General features: G+C 45.0%; 1 pseudogene across 1 annotated transcript; it reads right to left on the bottom strand.

Annotated features, from left to right (window-relative positions):
- Positions 1 to 6539: 6539 nt before the first annotated feature.
- LOC311584375 (malate dehydrogenase, cytoplasmic-like) lies at positions 6540 to 7925 on the bottom strand (annotated as a pseudogene). The gene has a single exon. The product of its transcript is annotated as a malate dehydrogenase, cytoplasmic-like (transcript).
- Between the last annotated feature and the right edge of the window lie 670 nt (positions 7926 to 8595).

Below are 8595 nucleotides of genomic sequence, written 5' to 3'. Positions count from 1 at the left end.
AGCGAGCAAGCAAGCGAACGAAAAAGCCCTGTCCAGTTTGACTTTCCCTCTGATAACCACACCTCTCCCTCTCCGTTAGCACCAAGTCAGCAGAAGATAGTTGCGTGATTTCTATCTCTCTGCCTGTGGCTCCACCCACTCCCAGCACATCCATGCAGTTCACGGACCTTGCGTCTCAGCCTCGGTCCTTGTTCATTTTATCTGGCTTCTAAACCACACGTAACACAGCAGCAACCGCCTTTCTATTTGAAACTTTCATCCTGTGACTTTGCTGTTGTTCTTTTGTCTTTTCCAGACAGGGTTTCTTTGTGTAGCCAGCTCTAGCTGTCCTGGAGCTCACTCTGACGACCAGGCTAGCCTCCAGCTGAGAAATCTGCCTGCCTCTGCCTCTCAAGTGCTAGGATTCAAGGCGTGCGGGCCACCATCGCCTCCTGTTGTTATTTGGATTCCAGGAGTCCATAAGGCTCTGTCCTAGGCTTTGTTCTGAACTCTCCTTGAATTCATGGGCCTCTATTTATCTAAGCTCTGACGGTGACTATGTGGTAATGACTCTCAAAGTGATGTCATTAGCCCAAGCGTCTCTTCTCAAGACTAAATCTCGGTTACTTTTTTTTTTTGTTTTGTTTTTGTTTTGTTTTTCAAGACAGGGTTTCTCTGTGTAGCATTGGCTGTCCTAGACTCACTTTTTAGACCAGGCTGACCTTGAACTCACAGCGAACCACTTGCCTCTGCCTCTCAAGTGCTAGGATTAAAGGCGTGTACCACCACGCTAGCCGATCTTCTTTACTTATCTTCTCTACTTGGATATTATGTTTTTAATTGAAAATATTTTTCCCATACAATATATTCTTTCTGATCACAATTTTCCCTTCCTCATCTCCAGATCCTCCCTAACCTCCCCACTTATCCAACCCCATGCCTTCTTCTCTCTCTTTAGAAAAGAAATGAACAAAGAAAAAAAGAAAGGAAAAAAAACCCAGAAAAGCAAGCAAACAAACAAACAGAAAAAAGAACACACACATATACACACCATAAAAACACAAAATAGCCGGGCATGGTGGCGTATGCCTTTTAATCCCAGCACTTGGGAGGCAGAGGCAGGTGGATCACTGTGAGTTCGAGGCCAGTCTGGTCTACAAAAGCAAGTCCAGGACAGCCAAGGCTACACAGAGAAACCCTGTCTCGGGGGAAAAAAGAAGAAAAAAAAGGAAAAAAAAGAAGAAAAAAAGAAAAACACAAAATAGGAAAACATACTATATAAGCAAAGACCAGTCAGAGGAAACATGTTCAAATGAAGCATTATGAAACAAACAAACAAACAAAAATCTCCAAAAATACCATCGAGTACATTCTGTGTTGGCTGTTTACCGCTGGGAGTGGAGCCTGTGGTTGGTATACCCAGCGTGACTCTGTTGGAGAAAGCCAGTATTTCCTTTGTGAGCGGCTAACACTTGAAGTTAGCTTCTGTGTTAGGGATGGGGGTGTGTGTCCACTTCTCCTCCCAGCACTGCAACCTGCTCTTAGACCAGTGCAGGCCCTGTTGTTACCTGCTGCCACAGTCTCTGTGAGTTCATCTGTGCATCATCCCTGCTGGGTCTGGAAGACACTGTTTCCTCGGTGTCCCCTGTCCTCACTGGCTCTTACAATCTTTCTGCTTCCACTTCTGGGTTCCCTGAGCATTGAGGGGAGGGATTAGACATTGAGGACGGAGTGTTCCAAGGTCTCTCACTGCACACTTTCTTGCACACTGTCCAGTTGTGGGTCTCTCCACTCATTTCCGTCCATTGCAGGAGGAAGTGACTCTGATGGGGGCTGAGCAGGACGCTGTTGTGTGGGTACACAGGGCCGGGTAGCTTAAAGACGTCTCAACACATCTAAGGCTGAATTTGCTGTCTCTCTGCCGGAAGCTGGGCCTCTCCCATTGCTCCTTTTCTCAGCGAAGGGAATGGCTGTGCATCTGTGCAAGACGCTCCCCAGACTCTGTCTCCAATTATGGATTTTCTTCACCTACCAAGTTCAGTACAACATAATCCTGCTGGTTTAATCCCCAGTGGGCCTTGAATCGTCCTCTGTTGTTACATGCTAGTTTGAGCAATTTCCAAGGGTCTTCAGGGAAGCCAGCTCACATTCAATATTAATTTCTCTCCCTTCTCCCTTCAGATTTAAATAGTAAAACCCAGTGGACCTGGATTTTCAATGGCTCCAATAAAGAGCCATAGGATAACAATGAGGCAATTGCAGAACAGGTTTGTACAACGAGCAAAAAAAGAAATTTGTGTTACATTCTTTCAAAACGTATTGATTTTTATTTCAGTTATATTCTGACAGCACCAAAAAATTTAGGGTATAATTGGAAACAATTATGCCATGCTTAATGGAAAATATGCCTGGTTAAAGATGAAAACTGAGTGCGAATAGCCCACTGCGCTGACTTTTGTAAAGGGGATGAGTCAGTAAAGAAAAATTGACTGCACAGTCCTATTTTACATAAACTCAATTTGAAGATAGAGAAAAGTAAACAAATATGAAAGGAAAACATTTCAAATATAAACCTAATACAAATCAGGTTCAAAGGAGAGTGAGAGAGAAAAAAAAATGTGTCTTCAAAGGTTCCTCATCAGGCAATGCAATTACCATACACAAACAGTGCACTCAATCAAACGGGCATTGCCTGTCCCAAGTGCTGCATGGAAAGAGGCCACCAGCATAGCACGCAGGAATCTCTCTCTCTCTCTCTCTCTCTCTCTCTCTCTCTCTCTCTCTCTCTCTCTCTCTCTCTCTCTCCCTCTCTTAGTCCTGCAGACTGGGCTCTTCACTATTACAACCAATAGCTGCCTGCAAGTAACCATGACAACAGCCTCTGTACCAGTTAGCAGCGTGTCTCAGAAAAAAAAAAAACCATATAGTTCAAGGTCAAACATTGCATTTGTTTTAAAAAAAACACCTCATCCTGCTCTTTCGTACAAACGCATCATTGAATGTCAGCCAAAACTTGAGGCTCCCTTAGTGCCCAGGATTGAGATCAGGGGGCCCCACATTAGTTGGGTCACCATGGTTTCCTATTCCAGGGCTTTCTCCTTTAAACCCAGTTGGACCTCCAGCTACTAAAGGCCCCAAGCTGCTGCTGGGGCTGGATTGAGTGGCCAAGAAATATTAACATTTAGTTTGTCCATCTTTGGGGCTGTGGTGCCTGGTGTCTCCTATTACAGGCCTCGGTGTGTCCAGGGCGGCAACAGAGGCCACCTTCTCTTTCCTAGACTTCATCTAATATTTTTTATGAGTTGTGTTTTATTGCTTCTGTTTTAGTTATAACTCTGTTTTATTTATCATGGTCACTTGCTTTGGGATAAGGACAGACCTGAGCCACCATGGCTAAGAGCTGCAGGGTTTAGAATACTCACTTCCTGATGCATTACAGGAAATGCTGCTCCACGCCACACAAACATTTTAACTTGGAACTCGTGTACTCATGTTAGGGTCCTTCTCCCCCACACACTTCAAAGACACCAGTATAGGGCTGGGTAGATGGGTGAGTGGGGCGGTCATTCCCAGAACCTATGCTGGGGAACTCAACCGCCTGTAACTCCTGCTCCAGAGGACCCAGGGTGTCTTCTGGCCTCCAAAACCAACCGCAAACACAAGTGTACATATCAACACACACACACACACACACACACACACACACACACACACACACACACAGCGTGCATGCAAGCACTCAATTTTAAAAGTAAATCTTTAAAAGACTGCTGTATTATTTTCTGAAGAGAATGTTTCTTTTCTTTCTTTCTTTCTTTCTTTTTTTTTGTTTTTGGAGATAGTGTTTCTCTTTGTAGCCTTGGCTGTCCTGGACTCACTTTATAGACCAGGCTGGCCTCGAACTCACAGCGATCCACTTGCCTCTGCCTCCCACATGCTGGGATTAAAGACGTGCGCCACCACCATGCCTGGCCCAAATGCAAAGTTTCATTATGTCTCTTAGGCAGGCCTTGAACTTGTGAACATCTTACTTTACTCAGCCTCTGGAAAAGCTGAGGTTAAAGGTGTGCACCCCCGTGGCTTTCTTTTTATTTCTTTATTTTATGTGTATGAGAGCCTATATGCACCATGTGTGTGCTTGATGCCCTTGGTCAGGAGAGAGCATGGGATCCCCTGGAAATGGAGATCCTAAATAAAAATTGCTTATGAACTCCGTAGGCCACCATGTGAGCTCTGGGAACTGAGCCCCAACCCCAGCCCTTTGTAAGAGCAACAAGCTCTCTTAACCCGCTGAGCCATCTTTCCAGCCCTACTCTTGGCTTTTAAAAGATACAGCAGTAGATATAGTTTTAGACATATAAAGTGTTTTGTGAGTAATAAAAAAAAAAATTCCTCATGTTACTGTCACTTCTAGAGTTCTCTATTCCAGGTGTTGATAGGCTTTCTCCTCAGGGAATTCCTTTTGTGTTCCCTCCTTCTCTCAGCTCCTAGGGTTTGGTGGCAAGCCCCTTTATCCACTGAGCCAGCCTGCCACGCCCACTCCTTTGTCAGTCCTCCCTGGCAAGCCCCTCAGTTAGGTGAGCTCTGTCTCCACATCTGCTAATCCATCCTTTTGTGCTTTCTACTCTGGTGTCCAGGCTTCTCTGGAACTCCTAGACTTAGGAAACCCCCCTGCCCCCCACTTCAGCCTCCCGGCCAGGTGGAATTACAGGTATGTGCACTCATGCTCGGCATGTGAACATTTTAATTTCCGGTGTCATTCTAAAGTGTGGTCATGCTGTTATTTACCTTCTTGAGCATATAGCATGTGGTTTTTGTTTTGTTTTTTGTTTATTTTGGTTTTTTTAAAAATCTGAAACAACATATAATAACCATTGTATTTGCTAAATGTCCTTGACCACCACCATTCCTCACCTGTGGGTCTGCTTATATTAACTGACATTTCTATTTATTATAGGTTATTACTTCCCAACCCTAATCTAGTCATTTGTTTGTTTGTTTTTTGTATTTTTGAAACAGGGTTTCTCTGTGTATCCTTGGCTGTCCTGGACTCACTTTGTAGACCAGGCTGGCCTCGAACTCATAGCGATCCGCCTGCCTCTGCCTTCCAAGTGCTGGGATTAAAGGTGTGAACCACCACACCTGGCCAATCTAGTGATTTTTATTGAATGTTAGATATCTTCTAAATATTGTCTAATTGAATGATAGATATTTTTGTATTCTTCTTTTTCAGTTTTATTTTCTCTCTCTCTCTTAGATTTATTTATTTATTATTATGTATACAGTGCTCTTGGCTGCACATACACCCGCAGACCAGAAGAAGATATCAGATCACCTTATAGATGGTTGTGAGCCACCATGTGGTTGCTGGGAACGGAGCTCAGGACCTCCAGAGGAGCAGTCAGTACCCTTAACCTCTGAGCCATCTCTCCAGCCCCCTCTCTTTTTTTCTGATTACATCTATGCATGCATGTGTGCCACAGTGTGGAGACCAGAGGACAGTGCTATGGAGTGGGTTTTCTTACTCTACCTTGTAGAAATTGAGCTGAGGTCACCAGGCTTAGTGACAGGTGCCTTCAACCTGAGCTATCTCACTGGCTATTCTTGAGCTTTGCTATGGACTGTTGACATTCAGAAGTAGCTCAGTCTGGGGCCGATGGGATGGCTCAGCATTTATGAACACTAGCTGCTCTTGCAGAGGACCTGGGTTCTATTCCCTGCACCCATGTGGCTGGTCACAACCTTCTGTGACTCCTGTTCCAGGAGATCCAAAGCCCTCTCTGGCCTCTGAGAGTAGTGCATGCACATGATGCATATACACACATGCAGACAACACACACAAATACATACCTACATGAGCTGCCATGTAGGTGCTGGGAACTGAACCTGGGTCCTCTCAACTGCTGAGCGAGCTCCCCAGGGATCATTCTTGAATACCATGCAATACTGAAATTGTGTGTGAAATTGTGTGTACCTTCCTTTGCTTCTCTTTCCTCCCTCTCCTCTTCTCCTTCCTGAGCTCTCAGGATACAAACCAGACTATGCACATAATAAGTAGGAACTCTACCTCCAAGGCTCCCCTCCCCACTTCCGGTGGATGATCCATCTCAATCCACATGCACACACTTTACCAGAGTTCACTTTAGGCTACAGAAGCTCTTGAGTGTTGTAGCAGACCTGGTCCACATTTACAATACCTTAAAGTCAGGACCTAAAGTCAATACCTAAAGTCAGTGTATATTATCTTCTCAGATGTTGGGCAAATTCTTGGATCTCCCTCTAAATTGATAGTTAGACCCAGAAATCTAAAAAGTAGCTCAGGTTCAATTTTAAAAACATATATTTTATATGTTGGAGTTTTTTTGTTTTTAAATTAAACTGTGTTTGTTTTTCTTAGTTTCTCTCTTAACCCGACTATCATATAAATAACTGAGACTCTTTTCTATATGTTTATAAGCTTCAGAACACAATCTGTTTTTTTCCACTTGAAGATGTTTTTATTCAGCTCACAACACTAAGAGCATGAGAGACTTTCACAACTCTGCACCACGGAGCACATGGTGTTTAAAATTTGTTCACAATTTGAGTACAGCATTATTACTGTTTGGCACTAGGGCCCAAAGATGACATTTTGATTCCTCAGCTTTGGGATAGTCACTGGCATAAACATGGTTGTCTAGTTGTGCAGAGGAAAGAAATTCGGAAGCAGTTTCTTTTCCTCCTGCCTTTGCAGGAAGGTCCATTTTCTCACATGAGAAATGATTCACAGGGAGGCCTTCCACAAACAGACAGAACTTGTTCCTGACCACGACAGGGAGCGAGTAGAGTGGGTCACCAGGGACACTACAGGAGTTGCCGTCAGAGATGACACCCATTGACACAAACTCTCCCTCTGGGCTCCCAAACCAGACAGATGTCTCTGATGTGGGCCGAGAGGGTTTTTGCAGCAGACATTGCACTGGCCGGTTTCCGAGCCTTGATGATAGCAGCGCCACACTGTTGCACAGTCATGAGCCAGCTGCCATCTTTTAGGGCTTCATGCACAGCAGCCACCTTTCCTTGCAATTTCACCTTGACATGACTGACATCTGGATGCTGAGGTGATAAATGGTTTCCCCAGATGACAACATTCTTTACGTCCTCAGCAGTTACACTGAGTTGAAGAGCAATTTGAGATTTTGCTCAGTTGTGGTCCAAGTGAGTCAGGCAACTGAAGTTCTCCTGGGGGATCAATGGCGCTGACTTGGAGGCTGTCAGGCAACTCTCATTGCCTGGGTTTCCCACAACAGTGACCTTAACGGATTTCTTGGCATACTTCTCCGAGGCAGGACCATTGGGATTCGAAGCTTTTCACATTTGCTTTCAGGAGGTCTTTCCTTCCCATACTTTCCCTCTTGGCATGGAGCCCACAAGGACAGCCACGTCCAGGTCTTTAAAGGCAATGTCTTCTTTGTCCATTGCAATGACATATTTGAAGGGGTAGGGCACAATCCGGCAGCTCCCTCAGGACCCCGTCTAGAATGTTCATCATGGGGGATGGTAGCCAAGAGCACAAGAACGATGGGCTGGTCTTTACCAAAGACAGAACCATTTCCAATACTGTACAACAGCGAATACGCAATTTGACCTGCTGCTCCAGTCACAAGGACTCTGATTGGTTCAGACATTATTGGGAACTGCAAGGTCGATTTCTGCACCTGCAAAGGCCGTCTGCGTCAGTCAGGTCACCTCCACAGCGGAACGGACTCAGGGAGTGAAGGTGGTGCTCGCCAGAAATCCACAGCACAATCTTGAGTAGTGTCTATTCCTAACCCTCTATGTTATCCTGACTCCATCTTTGCCATAATCCCAAATTATATTGCTCCAGGGGAATCTTCTTCATCTCTCCTGCACCTCTGCCTGTGGCTGAATCTTCTACTTCCTTTTCTAAGTCCTCCTCCCCTACGTGGCAGGAAGTCCAGCCCTATACTCTTCCCCTGCTCAGTGATTGGCTGTAAGCTGTCTTATTAAAATATCAGGGGACAAATGGGGAGCAGCGTTTACAAGATGTTGCGTTAGGAGATTCTCAGAACAAGGATTGCAACCAGACATGGCTGTTGGGAGGTGTATAGAAATCAGCATTTAAATTACATAATGACTTTATGCCTACATTTCTGTGTCTTGCTATTTTGCCTGGATGTGCATCCGTGTACCATGTACATGCCTGGCCGTCGTGGAAGCCAAAAAAGGGCATCAGATCCCCTGGAACTGGAGTTCCAGGTGGCTGTGATCCTCCAGGTGGGCGCTAGGAATTGAACCTGGGTTCTCTGGACGAGCAGCAAATGCTTTTACTTTTTGAGTCATCTCTTTATCCATCTCTTTCAATTTTCCAGGCAGGAACAATTTTTATGAGGCCCGTTGTACTTCTGTTACATCATGAATGGCTTATTACCCCTTAGTCTTAGAAAGGCTAAGACTGACCAGCACATGCCAGACAGTATCAAACTGAGCCATCCGTTATGGTGCCCTCATCAGCAATTTCTCTAACGGTCTTGACATCCGTCCTTCAAAGAAGGACAGTCGTGTATTAAGATTGGTTAAGCAGGGCTAGTATTTTTAGTGACGAAACTGCTTGAA

Source organism: Acomys minous, assembly GCF_964271855.1.
Source record: "Acomys minous genome assembly, chromosome: 15".
Classification (NCBI taxonomy): Eukaryota; Metazoa; Chordata; class Mammalia; order Rodentia; family Muridae; genus Acomys; species Acomys minous.
This window is presented reverse-complemented; position numbering and strand designations above follow the sequence as displayed.